The sequence below is a fragment of the Sciurus carolinensis genome, chromosome X, assembly GCF_902686445.1.
Source record: "Sciurus carolinensis chromosome X, mSciCar1.2, whole genome shotgun sequence".
NCBI lineage: Eukaryota > Metazoa > Chordata > Mammalia > Rodentia > Sciuridae > Sciurus > Sciurus carolinensis.
This window is the reverse complement of record NC_062232.1, coordinates 129,681,346-129,702,298: the sequence shown is the minus strand read 5'-3', so window position 1 is coordinate 129,702,298 and position 20,953 is coordinate 129,681,346. Positions and strand designations below refer to the sequence as shown.

The 20,953-nt window shown below is 54.8% G+C and overlaps 1 protein-coding gene across 9 annotated transcripts in view; it reads right to left on the bottom strand.

Annotated features, from left to right (window-relative positions):
• Nucleotides 1-14,115, bottom strand: part of Atp2b3 (ATPase plasma membrane Ca2+ transporting 3) — a 67,387-nt gene extending 53,272 nt beyond the window's left edge. For 7 of the 9 annotated variants that reach the window (XM_047535434.1, XM_047535437.1, XM_047535438.1 and 4 more), the window contains exon 1: nt 13,825-14,114. The gene's annotated coding sequence lies outside the window, so the exon portion shown is untranslated. Of the gene's footprint in view, nt 1-13,824 lie in introns of all 9 variants that reach the window. The other 2 variants (XM_047535436.1, XM_047535440.1) reach the window with 1 other exon arrangement.
• Between the last annotated feature and the right edge of the window lie 6,838 nt (nt 14,116-20,953).

Genomic DNA, 20,953 nt, shown 5'->3' with positions numbered 1-20,953 from the left:
GCACTGGGACCTTCCGGCATTTGCTCCATCTTGGCACAAATTGGCCAGCATCATGGGGTGGAGAGAGCAGAGACCTGTGTTGGGTTCCCTAGCCTACCTCACCCTCACTATGTGGCTGTTAACAGGTTGCTACCTCAGGGGATTGTTGAAGGACATAACCTAAGACCAGACCCATCATCCAAATACATTCGAGACTCTTCCCTCAGGTGGGGCCCAGACACCTTCACTTCCCCCTCAGGCCAAAAGAGAGTGCATGCCCCTCAACCAGAAACCCAGAGGTCCTTCCCTGTGATGTCTCTCTCTGACCATCTCTAATGGGGCTTTGGGGGATCTCCCAGCTCCTCTGATTTAATCCCCTTGGACTCCACCAAGGCTCTGGGCTGTCCTCCAGGGAGTTGTAAAGTTCCCAAGTGAGGGACACCTTTGTCTCCTGGCTCCCCTCTGGTGAGCTCACTCCCAACAGAGTTTTGAGCTGCCAGTGTCCTGGAATCCCAGTACCTGCCAACGCTTATATCCAAGCCCTCTTTGTAGCCACACAGACACCCATATCATACAGGGAAATGAGGCTCAGGCAGGGCCACAGATGCCAAACTGCAGGCTCCTGCTTGGCCCTGGCCCCCCAGCCCTGCCTTCTACATGGCCTGAGGTGAGTCATAGCCACCCACGATGGGACACCCTGGTGACACCCTGAGCAGCTTTCCCAGCAGACTCGGACTGTACTCCCCTTGGCCACCTGCTCTGTGTGGGGTGCCCAGCCTCGCCTTCAGGGGAGACAACGAATTGGGAGGAAGCCCACCACAATTTCCCAAGTCAGAGCTCAAAAGTGCATTAGAATTCAACCCATTCTCAAGTCTGGAAACAGCCCCAGGGCCAGCCCTGCTTGGCAACAGCCAAGTTCGTTGGGGGCATGTGTCCCCATGCCGATGATGGGCATTTGCCACCAAGTGCTGCTGCCTCCCCTGGGGTTGAAGGAGCCAGCCACCAGCACGAGCTAGGAGCCAGGAAGTCCCAGGCTGGAATTGCTCCCTGGTTACTGGGCCCACACCAACAAGAACACCCACCCTGCACTAGTCCAGTGGGTGGATGCCTGAGGTAAAGGGCCAGGCTTTGCTACCTGGGGCTCTCCACTGTCCCGATGCCAGAGCCAGGCCCAGGACGATGTGGCCCTGAGATGTGAAGGAAGCAGAAACAGAGTCCAGGTTCACGCTTCCATGAGCCCTCCTTAACTGCCTGACAGCATCTCCATGCAGGCCCACCAAGTAAGGTTGGCCTTCCAGAAGTGCCCATTGCTCAGCAGCGTGATGGACCATGGGGATTCCTTGAGATAACAGTGCCCGGCTTCTGCCCACCTCCAGGCACCTCTACCATGGGCCTGGCCCAATGGAGTGGGGAGAGGAAGAGAAGTCCAAGGGAGAGCTAGCGGCCCAGCCCCAGGCCCCACAGACACATCCAGGGCTGCGTGGCTCAGCAGCACACCTGCAGACTGGGGTGGGGCTTGGGGCCAGGTGGGGAGCAACCAGGGAAAGGGTGTGGGAAGAGGGGACCCTGGTTGGTAGCCACCCTGCCTTCTCCTGGGTCTGGTGTGGTCAGGACAGGTATAGACTTGGCCCGTGTACCCCTGGGAGACCCCTTTAACCCTTGACATCCCCTCCTCTCCAAAGGCCTTCTCCCTCCTGCCCGCCCCAGCCCCTCCCCTCTGTCTGACGCACCTTGGCGACCACCAGGGAGGGGCAAGGAGGGTTCCAAGGACGAGGCCTGCATGCAGCCTAGGAGGGGGGAGGGAAAGAGCCAGGCAGAGAACAGCCTCATTAATATTTCAGAGGCACCGTCACTGCAGCTCCTGGGCCCTTGCAGCCCCACCACTTGTGCTGGTGGAGGGAGGAGGATGGGAAAAGAGAAGGAAATAAAACCGAGAAAACAGATTTAAAGGGACAGGCTCCCCCGCCCCCTGCTGCTCCGTTCCTTCCTCCCCCTGTTCCTGGTACAATCTGTGCACACACCAAGTGGCTCTCAAGCAGGGAACAGCTTTGGGCAAAAAGAATAACAACAGAAAGGGTCAACCACCACCATAGTACCCCCTCCCCACTCCAACACACACCCACCTGCCCAAAGGTCTGCCCCTGCAAGACAGCTCCTTGGGGACCTGCAAGCACAGCAGGGGCACCTGGAGGATTCACTAGGTATTGGCCAACCGACCACAGGGGCTCTGCACACCCAGTACCAAGACACATGCACAAACTGTCTCCAGGAAGTCCCTGCCACTAAGGGTCCAATCAAGAAAGATTCTGGAATCCAGAGAAACCTAAGTCTAGATTCCTGGAGGTGGCAGAGACTGGGACATTACCCAATTCCACCCCTGCTTTCAGGTGGGTAAACGTCTAATGGATGGCCAAGCACTTTAGTCTCATCTAGAGCAGTCTATGCCAGCCCTGCATAGGCCTCTCTGCTCCTAGGAGAACTTTAAAAATACACAATCCTGGGCCCAGAGCTGCCCATTCTGAAGGGGTGGGGTGGGAGGCGGGACTGTACCCCCCAAGGATATCTAACGCTCAGCCAAGCTTGAGACCATGCATTTGTCTGCTTTCAGAGACTCCAAGGAGGGCTCTGGATTCTTCAGTTAAAACAAGTCCCATCATAAAAAAAAGAAAGCCCCACTATAGAACGTTAAATGGTGGAGTCACTGTGCAAAGCCGTATGGCAGTTCCTGAAAAAAATTGAACATCGAATTACCACGGGATCCAGCAGTGCTACTTCTAGGGACATCCCTAAAGAAGTGAAAGCAGAGACTCAGATACTTGGACAGCTATGTTCACAGCAGCATTACAGTGTCCGTAGATAGATCAATGGACAAACAGATTGTGTCTATTTATACAGTGGGATATCATTCGGCCTTAAAATGGAAGGGGATTCTGACACAGTATAAGGTAGATGCCCCTTGAGGACATAAGGCACAGCGAAAAGAGTCAGGCACAAAAGGACAGATAACTGTCAGATTCCACTTTCCTAGGAAGTCCCTAAAATAGCCAAAGTCATAGAGACAGACAGTAGAATGGTGGGTGCCAGGAGCTGGGGGAGGGGGCACCAGAGTTTTAGTTTGGAAAGATGAACCGGTTCCCAAGAGGGACGGTGCGGATGCTCGCACAGTGAAGAGAATGAGCTTAGTGTCACTGAACTGTCGGCCTAAATGGTGGATTTCACCCTAATTCAAGAACCAAACAAGCCCCACCAGGCATTTGGCTCTGTGTACAGGGTGGTGGATACTGGGTCTGAGTGGCCTCCTGTGGTGTGAGTCACGACAGTGCTCTTTGAGTGGGGGGTACTGCAGATTGAACCAAGCGCCTTGCGTGTTCTAGGCAAGTGTCCTACCACTGAGCCACATCTCCAGCCCTATTTAATTTTGTCTTGAGCCAGGGTCTCACTAAGTTGCTGAGGCTGGCCTTGAACTTGTGATCCTCCTGTCTCAGCCTTCCAAGTAGCTGGGATTACAGGTGTGTGCCACCACGCTCAGCCATGACAGTGCTCTTTGTTGAGTCCATTAGTTCTGCACTGCTTACCCTCCTGGGTCACCCTATCATCTCCTCCCTCTGTCTGCCCTGAAGCCCAGGCCAGCACTGTGCTAAGCCTCAATGGCAAGGGATGATTATGCCCACTGTAGAGGCGAAGCAGTTGAGGCACAGAGAGATTAAGAGGTTTACTTAAGGACACACAGTCAGCAAGGAGCAGAGGCTGACGTAAACTCAGGTGGTCTGGTTGCAGAGGATTCTATGCGATTCCTCTGCCAAGCAACTGCCCTGAAAACCCCAGAAAGCAATGAACACATGATTAGAACCAATTAAAAAAAAGAGTTCAATAAAGTAACTGGACAGGAAATCTGTCCCTATAAACCTCAGGGTTTGGGAGTACAGGCACTGGAGTCAGAGAAGCCTGGTCACGTGATCCCTTCTGGGTCACCACATTGTACCTTCCCCTTCCTCTGCCTGCTCCGAAGCCCAGATCAACCGAATCCCAGAGTTCATAGGGCAGGGCGAGGTTTCCATCAGTGAGGCTAGAACATTCCATTTAATGACTCTGGGCTACCTAGGACAGGGAGAAGACAAAACTCCCACACAGGTGGCCCTCACAGTGCTGGGAGGCCCTGGGCCCCAGACGAAAGTTGGAGTCCCCACTCAGCTGGGGCCTTGAAGTATCATTACTGGGGACATGACTCCATACAGAAGGAGGGAACGGTCATTTGTTTTCTGCCAGGGAAGGCGAGAGTTAGAGAAAGGAAGAGCGAGGGAGCAGGAGCTGGAGAAGCTGATGGGCAGGAAGCGTAATGACACTAATTATCCAATTACAGCGAGCTGTGCGGGCAGAGAGCTGCATTGCAGCAGGAGCCCAAGCCAGCCCTGCGCCCCGCCCCCGCACGCGCTCCGCACACGCTGGCCCCACGGCTCTCCTGCCCTGATGGCAGAGGTGGCCCAGCCAGCCTGTGCTCTCAGGAGAGGCAGGGGACCCAGGAACACTGTGGCTGGCCTCTGTGGAAGAAGCCAGCCCACAAAGGGGTCAAGACCTTGTGTCTGGCTCCAGGAGATAGCCAGGTCCCCATTCTCAGGCCTTTCGTAGCCAGAGAACTTGTGGCTAGGATGAGAGGTACCCAAGTCTCCCCAGCTCTGTCCGAGGTACCATGGTGTTTGCTCCTCCCAGCTCCCAGTCCCACAGTCAGCTCCAAAGACCGGAAGCAGCCAAGGTCTAAACAGGTAATTAAGGAAATTACAGACTGCTGGAGGCCATGGAGGCTGCAGGCCCAGAGGCTGAGTCCTTCCAGTCAGGACAGGCAGTGACTAGATAAGACTTCCAGTTCACTCATGGGTCCTCTTGGGACCTGGGCTCCACAGGACCCAGAGTGAGCCTGGTGTGTGTGGTGGGGTGGGGGGATTGCTGGTTTCTGGAAACAGGCTGAGGTCTGAGAGGACAGACTGGGGACATTGATTGGAGTTAAGGCCAGGGGCTAGAGCTGTGTGAGCCCCCAGCAGTCTCTAACTGATTGCAAATTATCCTCTTTGTGTCCCTTTTGTGACCTGACTGACTATAGAAAGTCAACCCAAACTGGAGAAAGAGTTCACCAGGTGAACTATACAGAGACTCTGGGCACACAGGGTGGGGGTCTGGAAGCTCAGTCTTCTTGGTACCAGGCTACTCTGAGCCCTTAGAAAAGTCCCTGACCATGCTACTCTTGGAAGGGGATGGGGACAGAAAAGGCCAGTTCAGACTAAAGATGGAAGTCAAGGGTTGCTGTGCTTCTGTGACCCAGACACAAAGAACTAGCACACCAAAGCCTTGGTGCCACTTCTCTAGGCTAACCAAGGCCAGATGCCCACTGTCAAATGCAGGGACGGAGGAAGAGCCAGTGGCCAACGATGCCCCCGAAGGAGGACACCTCAGAGGCTGCAGCCCAGGGAGGGTCACCTGAAAGGCTGCCAGGCTCTGCTCCAGCATCCTTGCCAACCACAACTGGCTGCGATGGCAAGACCTGAAGGTCACCAAGGGCCTGGCTGCTGTCTGAATCACATGGACTGAGCTTTGCACCATAAAGCTCATGCAGGGCCCAGGGGTACCGGGAGGAGTAGGGGTCCTACAGGGCAGGGGGGCCTGTCTCACGTCAGGATGCAACTCCAACGTGGGGTCCAAGGGTCCCCCTCAGCAAGCCCCACAGCCATCACACGCCCAGCCTGGTTCCTTCCCCAGATCCCCCCTACCGTCCCCTGTGTGCTCATGGGCAGATGTTCTCGGAGGCTGAGAGATGGGGAAGGAGTTACTGGGTCATGGAGTGGCTGCAAAGCTGGAAGAGAGTGCAGCAACGACTGTGGATGAGGACACTAGAGGGGCCTCTGCCCAGCACATACACCCTGTCCTTTCCTTTGGGGGAGACCCTGACCTGCCACCCTGGCGCCACCTTTGATGACAGTGCTGTGGAACTGTTTCCTTCTCCTGGAGAGAGTGGCAAGGCCATGAGAGACAGCCCCTGGCTCTGCCTGAATGCACCCCTGCCACCCTGTCCTACCTACAAGACGCAGCCATGTGGGTTTCTCTGGGGGTTGCCAGGACAGGGATCCTGGGCAGCAGCCTCTAGGAAAGCCCACTCTTATCCTTCACCCCAAAGGGGGATCCTTTTGATCTGCTCCCCAGGTCAGAGGTTTCCAAGAGCAAAGGCCCAACTGCTCGTCACTGAGCTGTGGGCAGATGAGTCACAGGCTGTGAGGGACTAGCCTGGGTGGGAGGTGCAAGAAGACCGACTATGCCTCCCATTTACAACAGTGTTCAGAGACCCCAGGAGCCAGAGGAGCCCAGACCAGCTACCTCTGGGTTACAGCCATCCCTCGTAGGCCTGTGACTCCAAACCAAGATATGGTATGTCCTGGATTCTTCCAAGAGAAATGTAGCCGAGGCCCATGGCAGGGCAGATAGGGAAGGTCCTCTGTAACTGGTGAGGCAGTCGGAGGCCTAGGGCGTGGCCCAGAGCCCTCACCTTGCCAGGGAAGCAAGGCTGGCTACATTGTCCTGCTGTGCTCTGAGGGCATCAGTGGTTTCAGCGGGGCTGGCCTAATCTGGAGAAAGAGCTCCTCCCCTCTCTGTCATGCCCTGTGCCACCATCATGCCCCTGGCCAGCCATCCGTGCAAATGTTGGTTCAGCAATAAGCCTGCCACTCTGCATGTCTTAACCTGGTTTCAGGTTTGTGTCAAAAATGCCAGAGTGCAAAGAATTCTTGAGTGTTGAGACAGTCCAGGGACTGACGGTTCCCAGGTGAGTCAAATAAAGAGGATGAGGTAGCTCTCTTTCAAACACCTTCATTCAAAAGAGGAGCAAAGAGGCCAATGCCTCTGCCTGACCTACCTACTCTGGGAAAACACACAGGGTCTGCTGAGCCAGCTGCCACCTGACCCTGTGGGGACACATCCACTGCTCAGGAACTCCAAAGATGTCCAGAGTGCTTGATTTGGGAAGGAGGGAGGAAGGGGGACCTTCCTCCAGGAAACAACTAATTTGATTAAGGAAACAGGGAAAAGTGGCAAAGGACATACCTTACCTCCTTCACCTCACACTTCCTCAATGCAAGTTTCCTTTGGGTTAAACAGGGTTTGGCAACTACAGCCCAAGGGCCAAATCCAGCAGCCAAGTGTGCTTGTGAATAAAATTTTACTGGCACACAGCCATACCCATTCATTTATGTATCTTATTGTCTGCAACTACTTTCAGGCTTCTATGCAGAGCCTGGAGTCCTTGAGACAGAGACCATGTGGCCCACAAGGTGGAAAATATTTACTACCTGGCCCTTTGCAAAAGAAGTTGCTGACTACTGCGTTAAAGATTTAAACATCTTAAAAATGCAAACTACACACACACACACACACACACACACACACACACACACATGCAAAACCCAGAAAGGAAGAGTTCACAAATTTCTGTAAGGGATTTTGTAAGCCCACAAGCAATGGAAGAAATCACAAAAAAGTTGTGACAAAAGTGTTTACCTTTTACATGAGAAAAAAAGTCGAAGAACAAAGAGGTTAAACTTTTTTTGCAACAAAGATGTTAAATTGTTGCTATTTTTCATGTCAAAGTTTATTCAAACCTACAGGAGAAACACTAAGACATCAGTAAATTGGGGTTAGGAACAGGTAATTCATTTAAAAGAAAAGATGTAATTTATAAACGTGGAAAAATGCTCACCATCACTTGCAATGAAAGAAACACAAACTAAAGGAGCTATTTGCTGACCTAGATACTTATGGCAGGTTATTTGATTGTAATACCTAATGCTGGCAAGGGTGCATGTGCAAGTCCTCTGGCACACTGAAACACCCTTTGGAGAGCGACTTGGCAGAACAGGCTTGTGTCTGGGTACTCTCCTCAGGACAGGGCAAGCGTTCTGCACCAAGATGCTCAGCAGAGCCTTGTGTATAAGGGCGAAACAAATCCGACTGCCTGGGTTTCCAAAAATAGTCAAATAATTAAGTGAATTATGATCTCTTGAGAGAATACTATTCAGCCATTAAAAACTGTAATTACTGAGAACTGCCCTGATACAGTCTGGGTGCTTGATAAATAACTGTTGAATGAGTGAGTGATCATTTGGAGTTTCTTCTTTGCATGATTCAAGTTCATTCTTTATTTTTGCAATAAGTACTTACTGCTTTCATAATCTTTTAAACATTAAACTATAATTAAACTATATCCATTTCGAAAAAATGTTCATTTAGGAAGGGATTATATTAATAAAGAAAATGCTTATGTGAACTAAAAAATAGATTACACAATTGAGCCCATGGTATAATTACAGTAATGTTAAAAAAAAGTTACGCAAAGAAAAGGGAGCAGAAACAAATTCAATAAAATGAAAACAGTGGCTTACATTTTGGGGACTGGACTGGGGGAGGTTCTATGTTTTCGATGTCTCTGTGTGGGTATTCTATAAAGAACATGCACATTAAGAGCATTATTATTATTATTATTATTATTATCATTAATGTTTTTGGTACTGGTCATTGAGCCCAGGGGTGTTTTATCACAGGGTTATATCCCCAGTCCTTTTTATTTTTTATTTTGAGACAGGTCTCACTAAGTTGCCCAGGCTGGCCTTGAACTTGGGATCTTCCTGCTTTAGCTTCCTAAGTGTCTGGGATTACAGTCATGTTCCACGGCTCCCAACAAAAGCATTGTTTTTAATAGGAAGAATTCAACATTATTTAAAAAAAAAAACAGTGCCTTGCCCATCTGTGGGGTCTGTCTGGGCTCCTCCTGAAGCTGCCCCCTAGCCCTGACTCTTCCCTGCTGTTTCTGAAGCTCTGGCAGCATGATGGGCACATGGCAGGGCCAAAACAGGACCAAGCAGTGCCTGGATGTGGGTTTTGCCCCAAGTTGGGCATGGGAGGACTGCTGGAGTCAGCATGAGCTCAGGTCCAGCATCCCCATGGCCTGTCAGGCTGTGCCTGGAAGGAAGCCTCCCTCCAGCATGGGTGTCTGGGCACCTGGGCGAGTCCTTGGGGAGCACAACCCTGGATCTCAATGCCAGCAAAATGGCCCTACTGACAAAGGACCCAGAATCCCCAGGGGTGGATGGGCTGCCCTGAGCATGCACAACTTCTTCACCCACTTCCTTTCAAGGTGTCATGGGGAGTGGCTTGGGAGTGGCTTCAGCATCTGAGCAAGGACTCGGCACTGTCTGGTACAGCAGGTACCAGCCGTGTGTGGCCGCTGAGGAGCGAGGGGTCAGGACTGTCTGGCTGAGTCCGGGTTGCTGGGCCAGTGGGGGTGCCATGGGGCCTGAGCCCTGGAAGACACTGCCTGGCCTCATGGCACTTCATTTTGCTGGCTCCAGCACTTCAATTTGGTTGCCGTAGATGAACACTCAGCAAAGTGCATTTGCTGCAGGAAGTACTAACACAGGGCATGGGCCACTATAAATATGGTTGAATGACTAAGGGCCAGAGTCCCCAGTGGTCATCACACCCATAAGATGTGGCTCCTGGCATGACTGGCCACATTCTGACAAGGGGCCACGTTTATTCTGAGAGGCAACTTACCCAAGCCCAGCTAGGCACCCTGTGTCCCAGTTGTCAAGTGCTCAGATCAGAGCCTGACCAATCACAGGACATTTTTTCAAATGTGCACAAGCACCCAGAATTCCTTGAGGGCTTCTCTTCTGGGCAATTATCTAGGGGAGCCTGAGCATGGGGGCTGGCCAAATTCAGACCATCAATGACCATATGCCACAGGGGAGTGGCCTTGAGGGTGGCTTCAGGATCCATATGAGGAATCAACCTTACATTTGCACTGAAGTGGTGACATAGATAGTACATTTTGGAAAATTCTCTACCTGCACCATCCCATATGGTAGCCACCAGCCACTGTGGCTACTGAGCACTTGAAATTTGACCAGTGCAATGAGGAACAAAATTGTAATTCTTTAATTAAGTTGCAACTTAATGGCTGGCTATAGTTACCGCGTAGGACAATGCAGCTCTACAAAGCGCCTTATGATCACAGGCTCAAGGAAGGACTCATTTGAACTGAGGGACCCACCTCAGCACAACAGAAGCAGGCTCGGGACACCTTCGCACAACTTGGATTTGGACCTAAGTCTCTGGAAACCACTTGTGCTAACAGAGAGTCCTCCCACCAGCCCCACGAGCCCCTGAGCCTCAATGTTTTTGCCCATGCCCTGTGGCTCTCTCTGGCTTGGGTTCTGCCATCTACTCAGCCATGTGACCTTGGACTTATCCCCTTCCCAACCTCACGCAGTCCCAGTTGCCCAAATTTCCCTAGATCTGAGAGCCTCCTTCCCTCTGTCCTGGTGATGTGTGGCTCAGACCCTTCTCCCCAGGCTGCTTCCGGGCCCACTGCCAGCACCGCCCACCCAACAGAAGGTGCTCAGGCAGGGGAGGGCTTTCCAGCCAGGCACCATTGGCCTGGCTTCTGCCAGCCTAGTGAGGGCAAGGAAGAGAGGTATGGTGAGGAGTTGGGAAATGACAGGGGACAGGGAGGAGCCATCTGCATGGCCCAGATCTCTGTCTTCCATGCCCAGCCTGGGGTGCTGTTGGGGCACTTGCTGCAGTCACAGAGATGGCACTGGTGGGGCTCATGGGTGCTTATTTTGAAGGTCTGCCTCAGTGTCACAACCCAGGTCCCCATTTATAGACTGCTACTTCTTAGTGGTACCCTGAAGAGATCACATGAGCTTACTCCAGCTTGCTTTGCGACAGGTAGAAATCACCTTTGATCCATTCCTTTCAGTGGGAAGATGGAGGGGATGCCGGTATCTCAGCTTCTGAGATACAAGGTTTTCAAAAGAATCCCCAGCGTCACCCCAGCAGGGTTCCCTGGACAATCAGCTCCAGCAAGTGCATAATGCTCCCTTCTGCCAAGTTCAGCACACTTCTAGAGACGACAGGACACACTTCTAGAGAACAAGTGGCTATAGGCACAGGGCAGCCTTGGGGGCCCTGACTTGACCTTCTACTGGCTGTGCAACCTGGAGCAAGTCACCTAACCTCTTGGTTTCGGTATGACCAGCTGTAGAAAGGGGATAGATAATACCAGCATTTGCTTTATTTGATTTTTGTTTAAATTAAATGAGGATTGTTTGTGAAGAACTTAAAACAGTCTGGCACAAGGCGACTGCTGTTATTATTACTGTCATTATTGACAGTACTTGATGTGACCTCTAATGTAGACAACAGCCATCAATGAAATACATGAGCCATCAGTGTAAGAGCAGAAGGGAGTAAAGGTGTGCCGATGATTTGCCCTGTGAGGTGGGGGAGGAGGTACAAACGTGCAGAGGAAGCTGGGTCTCACTGCGCTGGCTTCAAGAGTCCCAGCTGAGCTCAGCTCTCAGAAGCCCTGGGAGCCCAGGGCACTCTTGTCCTCTACCAGGAAGCGTGGGGCCCCTCTCTACAAGCTGTGCTCAGAGAGGCCACTGCAGCTGACCCCAGCACCCTCTGGCTGCCTGTCTGGACTAAACTGGAGAGTGCTCACTGACTCACAGGCCTGGCCTCTCCTGCTTGGTTGGGAAGGATTCAACCTCCCTCCAAAGCTCCAACTCCGAATCCTGAAATGTCAGTGCAGAGTCCGCAGGGGCACACCCCCACTGTCTCTAGATCTGGAGCAGGGAAGGGACTTAGTCAAGGTCACAAAGACCATCAGGCATAGAGCTGGCACCAGACCCTGGAGCTCCTGTCATTAGAGTCCAAGATACCTCCCACAAGCCTCCTCTGCCCCTCATTGCCCCCAGGAGCCGGCTGCAGCATATCCGCTGCCTGCTGTTGGAGTGCTCCCCAGCATGCTCAGCCTCGGGGGCTTCCTTCCCCAAAGGACTGGCTCTCCTTCTGGTTGTATGCAGAGCCCCCTCCCACGCCCGTCCCACTTCCATCTGCCTGCCTTCCCCCCTGTTCTGTGCCGGAGCATGCCTGCCCCTCCACTCAAACCACCTGGCAGAGCTGGGCACACACCAGGTTGATCTGATCAAGGCTAGCTGTGTCCTTGGCCCTCCCCCTCCTGGAGGCTAGCAGCAGGGACAATCAATGCCCTGGGACCACAATGCCCAGCCCCTTCTGACTGGCTCACTCTTCAGGCACAGGGTAGTTTCACCCTTGGTCCCTGTGCTAGTTTAAGTCCCTTAGGGGCCTGGGCAGCCTCTTGGCCTCACCTCTGCATCCTAGCTCTCCTGATAAGCCACCTGGCCTTGATTCCCTCACCTGTGAAAAGGGGGCCAATGAGAACAGCAGTTCACACGTATGACTGATGTGAGACTCAGATGGGGTCCAAGAACATGCCTAGAACCATGCATGGATGTAGTAGGTGCTCAGGAAGGGGATTGGCTTCTTGTTAGGATACCTCCCCACCAAGTCCACCGGAGTGTCCTCAGCCACCTGCTCAAGACAGAAGGGGCCTCCACCCATGTGTTCAATGCACTGCTGATTTCCCGCCCCTCCTGGGGCTTCAAGCATCTCATCTGAAGAATGGGGACAAGAAACCAGGGTTTGCCTCTCTTCTCTGGTAAATCTACAGACTCAGGGAGGTCAAGGTCATGAACGTGCCATACAGAAACTAAGTGCCCACTCTGCCAGACCTGTGCCAGGCACCTGAGCAGCCCAGGCAGGTTAAGAGCAAGTCCCTGCCTTAAGATGCTCATAGACTAGGGAGGGATGACGACTTTGGATGAGGGCACAGCACTAGTAGGTTAAGCGGGGGGAGTAGGTGCAGAGGTACCTGCCAGGCCGATGCCCAAGTTCTTGCAGGGAGCCAGTTGGGATGAGAATGGGAGCCAGCCAGGGACAGGCTGGATTGACCCTGCAATAGGAAGGGGTCCACTTTAGGTCAGACACCCAAGGCCTCATCTGGGATAGATGGAGTGGCCTCACTCTCCCACCCAGCCCAGGAAGCAGCAAGAATCTAGTTGAGGGGACTGCCCTTGGAGCAGGTAAGACAGCAAGTGGTGTTGGCACACTCTCTCCTAAACCTTCCCCAGGGCTCGCCAAGATTCCATCCTGGGCTGCTCTGCCCAGGCATCAGGCCCCCCACCCTGCCTTCCACCGCTCCTCAGCTGGCTCTGCCACTAAGCCCTGCAGTGGCCAGCAGAAGGAAGGAGACCAGGTACTAGAGAGGCTTTAGGAGATGCAGACCAGTGGCTCGGGATTCCAAACCCTACGCCTGGAGCTTTCACTCTTAAGAACACTGAGGCCCCCTATGCAGAAGCCCTCTGGCCAAGGTCACCCAGGTGAGAAGGGGGAAAACAGTCGTCCACGGAGAGATGGAGAAGGCGCTACCCAAGTGTGGCCAGGGTCCGCCTGCCTTAGGCACTGTCCATGCCAGCAGCAGGGTCGACTGGGTAGCTATGTGGGCGTGCAGGGGACAGTGTGGGAACGTGCAAGGGGGAAGATGACACAGTGTGAGGGCGCGGGGGGAGGGGGTGCTGCGAGGCTCCGAGAAGGTGCCTGGGTACGGGCCGGGCTCCTGGCCCAGGCCCGGCGCCCCTGGCTGTGCCCGCCCAGAGCCCCCGCCCTCAGCCCCCAGCGGCCTTGTCCCCCAGACGCAGATGCGCGTGCGCGCGGGATGCGGGGCTCAAGGTGCGGGTGTGGGGCGCTGCCCGCCAGCCCCGGGGCCCCGGGGTGACGCGCGGCTGTGGTGCGGCAAGGACACGCAGGCCTGAGGTTGGGCGCAGGTGCCTCAGCAGCAGACCTGCATTCCCCCCACCTGCAGCCGCGCCACCTGCTGGGCTGCCCTCCCGCCCCCGCCTGCGCCCACCCCACCTGCGCCTGTGCGCCCCGGGCACCACTTACCCCGGCATGGGCACAGCCGCCACCGCGGCCTCAGCTCTGGCGGGTGCTGTCGCTCAGGGCGGGCGCCCGGCGGGCAACAATCCGCTCCAAGGACGGAAAGGCCCAGGCACAGGGCGGCCTGACCAGCGACGCGGAGCAGCACCCTCCGCGGCGGGCGACGGCTGCGGCCGAGTGCTCCCCACGCTCCGCACCGGCGGCGGCGGGCGACGCGGCGCGCTCGGCTCCAGCCGCAGCTCTGAGCGTGGAGGGAGGGAGAGAGGGAGAGGGTAGAGGAGGGAGGGAGCCGGTGGAAGAGGAGGAGGAGGAGGAGGAGGAGGAGGAGGAGGAGGACGAGGACGAGGAGGAGGAGGAGGAGGAGGAGGAGGAGGAGGAGGAGGGAGGAGGGAGGAGGGAGCGGGCGCTGGGGGGCGGTGCACCGGTGCACCGCGCAGGGGACACCAGTCTCTGGAGCCTTGCGTCCGGTGCGTGCCCTTCTGCCCCCAGGACGCGAGTGGGCGCCCGCCCTTCCTAGCCTGACATTGCCCCCCAAAGGGCACTCGCCCAGTGGGGATGGGAGTGGCTGGAAACTGGGGGGCAGTGCCACCTGCAAGTGCAGAGAAAGTGCCCCATGCGTGCTATTGGAAGTCCAGGCTGCCACTGCCTCTCAAGATCCCCTGCCCTCTGAATACATTTTCCCAACAGTAAAATGGGGCATGGAACTGGGTGACTGATTTGTAGCATGGGGTCCTCAGGCTCCAGGTGAACTCCAAGAGGCTCATGGTCCCCGAAACTCTTTGCTCTTGGGAGTGCAGACATCCAAACGTTTTCCCAGAGAGAAGCAGGAGCTTACAACAAATTCTTAAAGTCCGTGACCCAGGAAGGTTATCTCATGACCATCATTTTGCAGGACACACAGAGACTGAACACAGATGGACATCCAGAGAGACACCAGACAGGTACATCTGATGATAGAAGTGGAGACAGATACACAGAGAAACTGCAGTGCTGAGAACCACCTGTCCCTACTGACATACATCCTCACCAACAGGGGCAAACACACCCAAGTATGTGTCCCTGGATCAAAGGGGATCAGCCCCTGCCACTAGTCTTTAGAGATTCCCAGTTCCAGTGACAGCAGAGGCTTCCAACCCCAGATCAGGTCTTTGTTGTGATCTGTGAGCTGTGGGCATACTCAGGTTGGGCACCCAAGAGGGGGGACTTGTCCCTAGGCAGCACATCAGCATCTCTCTCTCTCTCTCTCTCTCTCTCTCTCTCTCTCTCTCTCTCTCTGTGTGTGTGTGTGTGTGTGTGTCTATGTCTCTCAAGTGTGCATGCACACACAAGGGTGGGAGGATACAGAGGATCCTAGGGTGTCCTGTGTGCTGGTCTGGGTGCTGGGGACACAGCAAGGACTCCATAAAAGGGAGTGGCAAGGCGACTAACTGCCCACACAGCGTAAAGACCATGGGAGACCATTGTTCCATTGATCAGGGGGCAACAAAAGATGGTACTGGGGGTTAAGGGAAGGCCTCTTTGAGGAGCTGTTACTGCGCCAGATATCTCCATGACAGAAAGACACTGCTATGCCCCCCACTCCCTGCAGGGCAGAAGACTGTCACAATTGCTACAGTCTGCCCCTTCCACAGGAAGTAGCTGGTTCTGTGGAAAGCCGGTGAGCACTGGCATTGCATGGAGCCAGGTTCAACCCCCGGCACTTCTCAGTGTGAACAGAGGTTCACACACACACACATACACACACTCACACTCACACATGTTGGCTCAGACACATTCATTTACTCTCATACACGTTCACATTTAAAAAAATGGAGGAAGCCCCAATCTTCATGGACACCTATTCTGAACTACGTGCTACGTTCCAGTTTCTCTTCTTACCACCCCCACATTCCTGATGGGGAACCGAAGCTCAGGGGGGTCACTAGATGCCACCTGGAACAGGTTGTGAAACTGGTTTTTTGCCCCTGGCTAGGAGATGGGGCACCAGGCCATCCCCACTCTTTGCATGAGGACAGAAGAGCTTTGAGCACAGGAGCATGTCCTGGGGGCCCATGGCCTCCCTCCTCTAGCACATCCAGGTTGTGCCCCCTGCTTGGCTTTCTGCAGTGTGGTGGGCTCTCCGGGGTCATTGTCCTTCCCTCCCTGTCCTAAGGCCCTGGCTCCAGAGCGAGAGGAGGTAGGCAAAGGCAGATGAACGGGTCTTCTCTGGTGGCTCCAGCAGGACCACCCCTTGGGCAAGGGTGTACCCCGGCTGGTAGCAAACACCTCAGCCATTGGCTGCCCTGTAGCAAACACGATGGGTAGCTCTGGGAGGATGAGAGTGGGACAAGACTCCAGAAAGGGGTCTTGTGGAGAGGAGGATGGTGCTGAGAAGGGAGGGAGAGACTTCCACTTAAAGGCCTGGAAGTGACTGTGAGAGCAGAAACCAGAGAAGACTCTCTTGGGGCTATGTCACTGCATTCTCTCAGGGACCAGGGAACATATTGATCACTCTGGGGGCATGTTTATTAAATTGATGGCTGCTGTTCATGTGGGAAAATTGGCATCAGCCTGTGAAATCTGTCCTGATCACTGAGTTCCAAGCTACTTTGTGGCTTCAGTAGTTATGTCCCCCATGTGGACAGTAGCCATCAGTTAAATGAACATTCCCTTTGGCTCAGGGCCTCTCTTGCCAGAGGAAGAAGTAAATTGGAGGGAAAAATCCAAGAATGGATCACCTACTGATGCCCTTTTGCCTCTTCCCCTGGGCTGGAGTACTGCCTTGGCCTGGGCCAGTCAAGAATTAACCATGCTACACAACTTCGTGATGAGTCCCACCAAGGTCAAGGTCAGATGGCCATGGAAGGTAGCATGGAGGTCCCCAGTCCCTAGCAACTGTGCTCCTCAAATAGCTAATGGTCTCCTTTTTATAGTTCCAGTTGGACCCTGAGATCAGAAGGGAGGACCCAGGCCTGAGAATGAGGAGGCCTGGGTGCCAGACCAACTCTGCCATTGTCACTAGTGCCCCTGGTTCACTGGCCAGTCCCTCCTGGTTCTTTCATCTTTAAAGAAGTGGGCGGGAGAACTTTGCTAGAAAGTTCTTTATACCAAACCCTGTCCTCTGCACTGGAAATACTTATGGAGCCAGCCCCAGGGAGGCCCATGGCTGGGGCTGGAGGTGTGATAGGGTCAGGCACTTGGCCAAGTAACCCAGACCTTCCTGTTTCCCTGCACCCTCCCCCATTCTTTTCCTCCTCTTCTCCTGGTCCCACACCTACCCGCACTGTGTCCTGGACCTGCCTCTTCAAGGACCTTAGGCCTCTAACATTATCAGTGGCTCCTCTCAGGCAACCTCAGCCTGAGAAAACCCTCCGAGAACCCCCATTGGAGTCCCAGCTCCTCCAGCCTGCTATGCCCCCGCCTCCTCTCTTTTCCCACCGACTCACTTCGCTGCCTCCAGCCCTCACTCCCCTGCCCCCAACCTCGGCCACTGCCCTGTCAACAGGAGGCTCCTCCTCTCTGCGGGCCCTGCAGCTGCCTGCCCCTCCTCTCATGCCCCCTGCTTGCCTGCTTTCCCTGGGCCACTTTTGGTGTGGCTGTCACAGCCTCCTCTGGGACAGCAACCTGGGCCCTCTCTTCCCAGCCCTGCTCTCTCCCTGACTGAGATCACAGCCCTCTCCCTGGAAGCTCTGGGGACCACCAGGCCAATGTCTGCCTGCAGCCCTGTCTGCAGCAGGCCGAAAATGTCCTAAAAGATCAGTCCACGTCCTCACCCTCAGAAGAGGAATGTGACCTTATTTGAAAACAGGGTCTTTGCAGATGTGATTAGGTGAAGGATCATGAGATGGGAGATTATCCTGGCTTATCCAGGCAGGCCCTGTATGCAATAATAAGTGTCCTTATAAGAGGGAGGCAGGAGATTTCACACTCATACAGAGCAGGAAGCCCCATGACAGCAGACGTTCAGTGATGCAGCCACAAGCCAAAGGACACCTGGAGTCACCAGAGGCTAGAAGAGGAAGGGTCCTTCCTTAGACTTCAGGGGTAGCACAGTCCTGCCCACACCGTGACTTTTTATTTCAGGCCCTGGCACCGTGAAAGAATAAATTTGTGATGTTTGAAGCCACCTGGTCTGTGGTCTTTTGCCACAGCAACCCCAGCTGGCCACCAAGGAGCCCCACCCTCCAGAGCCCTGCCCACTGCACACCTCCTGCCTCCTGCCTGCTTCGCCTCTGTAGACTTCATGCTTGGAAGTTCAGGAAGCTCTGGTCTGCTGTGGGTGCTGCTACGGTGTGTGTGCACACACAAAAGTCCTCTGGGCACCACACCTGCCTGTAAGGCTGCAGACTTGGGGGCTAGCTTAGTCCTCAGGCCACTACCCCACGGCCTGGCTGCCCCTTTGTATAACAGGCACTGGCATCCTTCGGTATTCAGGCATCCCTGGGTTCTCCGGGGCTGCAGGGGTTTTGTACTCTTCCCAGAAGCCGAGGGACACAAGGGCTTTCTCTGGGTGATGGGCTCTGTCCTGCATGTCCACAATGGAAGGGGCTTTGCCTCCTCCTGTGGCCCTTACCGTCCTGAGGGGGAGCTTGGAGCCCATGGGGGAAAATTTGAAGACCAGCCGGTGGGGTCAGAGGTGCAGGGCTGCAGTCATGGGGGCCGAACACGGAACACTGAAAACCGCTTTGAAGGTCTCAGAGCAGCCCACCACCTCGGCTCCCAGGCTCTCCACATGCACCCTCAGGCCCTTTAAGCAGGGGCTGTGTCCCTGAGGGCACCCTGCCCCTTCTGGGCTCAAGACTGGGATTACCTGGCTGGCTGCCCCTTGACAAGCCCTGACTTGCCTAAACCCAAGCAGTGGATTTGGCTTAGGCTCCAGCTGGGCCCTGCCACATCCAGAAGGCACCTGACCTGCAGTAAGTGCTTGGAAATCTCTCCTGTCTTGCCCCATGCCCCTCGAAGGCCATTCCTTGGTGGCCACCCCTTTCACAGAGCAGCCCTCCCCAAGTGAGCCGCCCCTGTGACGCTCCCATGAGGGTTTTTGTACACGTGCTCATGTGTGCCTGTGTGTGCGTGTACATGTCAGTTTGCATTTCTCTGCATTTGTGCACTCACATTTCTCTATGCACACATGTGCATGTGTTTGCCCACATTTGTGTGCGTGCACATCGGAGGTGTGTTCTGTGAGTACGTTTGTGTGCATGTGTTTGTGTGTATTCGCCTGAGTTGGTGGACATGTGAGTGTTCATGCCTGGTTTTCTCCTTTCAGACCCCCCTTTGGATTTGCCTGTGTATGCTGTACACATGTGTGCATATATGTGACTGTGTGCACATGTGTGTATGAGTGTGCACCTGTGTATTTCTGTGCTTGTGTGTGCACGTGCACATGTTCTGATGGCTGCCCCAACTGGCCCCTGCTCTGAGCTGTCCCACAGTCCTCAGGCCCTGTTCCTCAGGGGGGGGATCCTCTTCCCCTTTCCATGTTGTGCCACAACCGACCTGGGGATCCTGGCCCAAGCCCTGCACTCCAACCCTGCCCACTAGTTTCCTCTCACTCCACATCCCATCTGTCCCCAAGTCCATGGGCTCCTACTCCAGCAAAAGTAGGGCTGGAGCTTGTTCCCTGCTCTCCACTGGCTCAGGGCCTATTATCTCAGTGCTCTCTGGAGCTTTGTCACCCTGGGAATTCCTGTGAACATAGCCAGGGACCAGAACACAACCCTACTTTCCAAGTCACCTGAACTTGACGTGTGTGGGGGAAGCTGCCAGCTTACAGGGCAAACCTTGATGTCACTGTAGGTTTTCAGTAAATTATGGTTGTCTAAGGGTTTGCAACACACTTGACAGTAGAGTGGGCTGAGGGATTCACCTTCCTGCTGTGGCCAGCCCCAGGTGATCTGAGAACGGGGCTGCCTCGTATCGTGACCCATGAGCCCTGGGGGGTGCAGCCCTCTCCACCCCAGGCTCCTGCCTAAGCAGCTCATGGCTTCTGGTATAGGTGCTGCCTTCCTCTGCACTTGCCACCTTGCCAGACTTGTCCCCCAAGCTTATCATAACACCACTGCCCCATTGTGTCCTGAGCTGGAACACACAGAGGATAGAATAAAGGTGAGAGGAAGATGAGGAAAAGGGCAGGTGGGCAGACTGAGGGGGCAGCAGCAAGAGAAAACAAATCCCAGGGACTGTGGTAGACCCACAGAATGTGGACCCTGCGTCCCAAACATCCACAGAGAAGCAGGTGGAAGGCTCCATCTTTCCATCTCTGCCAGGTCTTGGTGCAGGCTGCCCCTCCTCCCCACCAGTGTGGAGACTTGACAGAGGCCCTGGCTCCTGGCCCCCAGCCAGTGCCCTTGTCCTGTGCATGCCCAGCTCAGCAGAGATTGCCGGGCTGTGGAGCACATGCCCCAGAATAGTGCTATGATGCCGCCGGGTGACATTCTATCGCTGGGCCACCACACCGAGTGGCGCCTCCCATCCCAAAAAGGAGAAACCTGGGGACGCTGGGTGTCCTGGGTGCCAGGCCAGGCATAAGGGCATGGCAGTGTGCAAGGAGCTGCACGGCTCCTCTGGACTCCACCTCTCCTGGGCTGTCACTCACACAGGCTCTGTCTGCTCTATTTTTGCCGGCTGCCTGTGGTCACCCAGGGAAGCTCTGGCTCCTGCCAGCTGAGTGGGAGCCCCTTATGCAGGATGGAGGGTAAGCTGCAGGCCTAGCCTGGGGCACCTCAACCTGTTGGGCAAGTCTCCAAGTGGGCATTGCTCTGTGGACTGTCCTTTTCCAGGGCAGCCTTGTGTCCCCATTGAGCAGGTTCCCTGGCTCTGAGCTGGAGCCTGTCTCTGGAACCAGGACCCATGCACTGCAACCTGCAATTGGCTCTTCTCGCATCCAGTGGAACTTATGGGGGTGCTGGGTGGGAAGCCAGGCCAGGCCAGCACACTGGGCACACCAGCACACTGCCCTGATTCCATGTGCCTTGTCCCCTCTGACCCTCCCAACCGTGAGCACAGGTGCTGTACAGTCTTGACCACAGTCAAACTCCAGCATTATTCTGATCTCCCAACTCACTGAAACAGACGGGCAACCCTTCTTGGATATCCAGACTCCCCTACTGGTGGGAGTGGGCCCAGCCTGGTGCACCCAGTCATCATGTGCTTG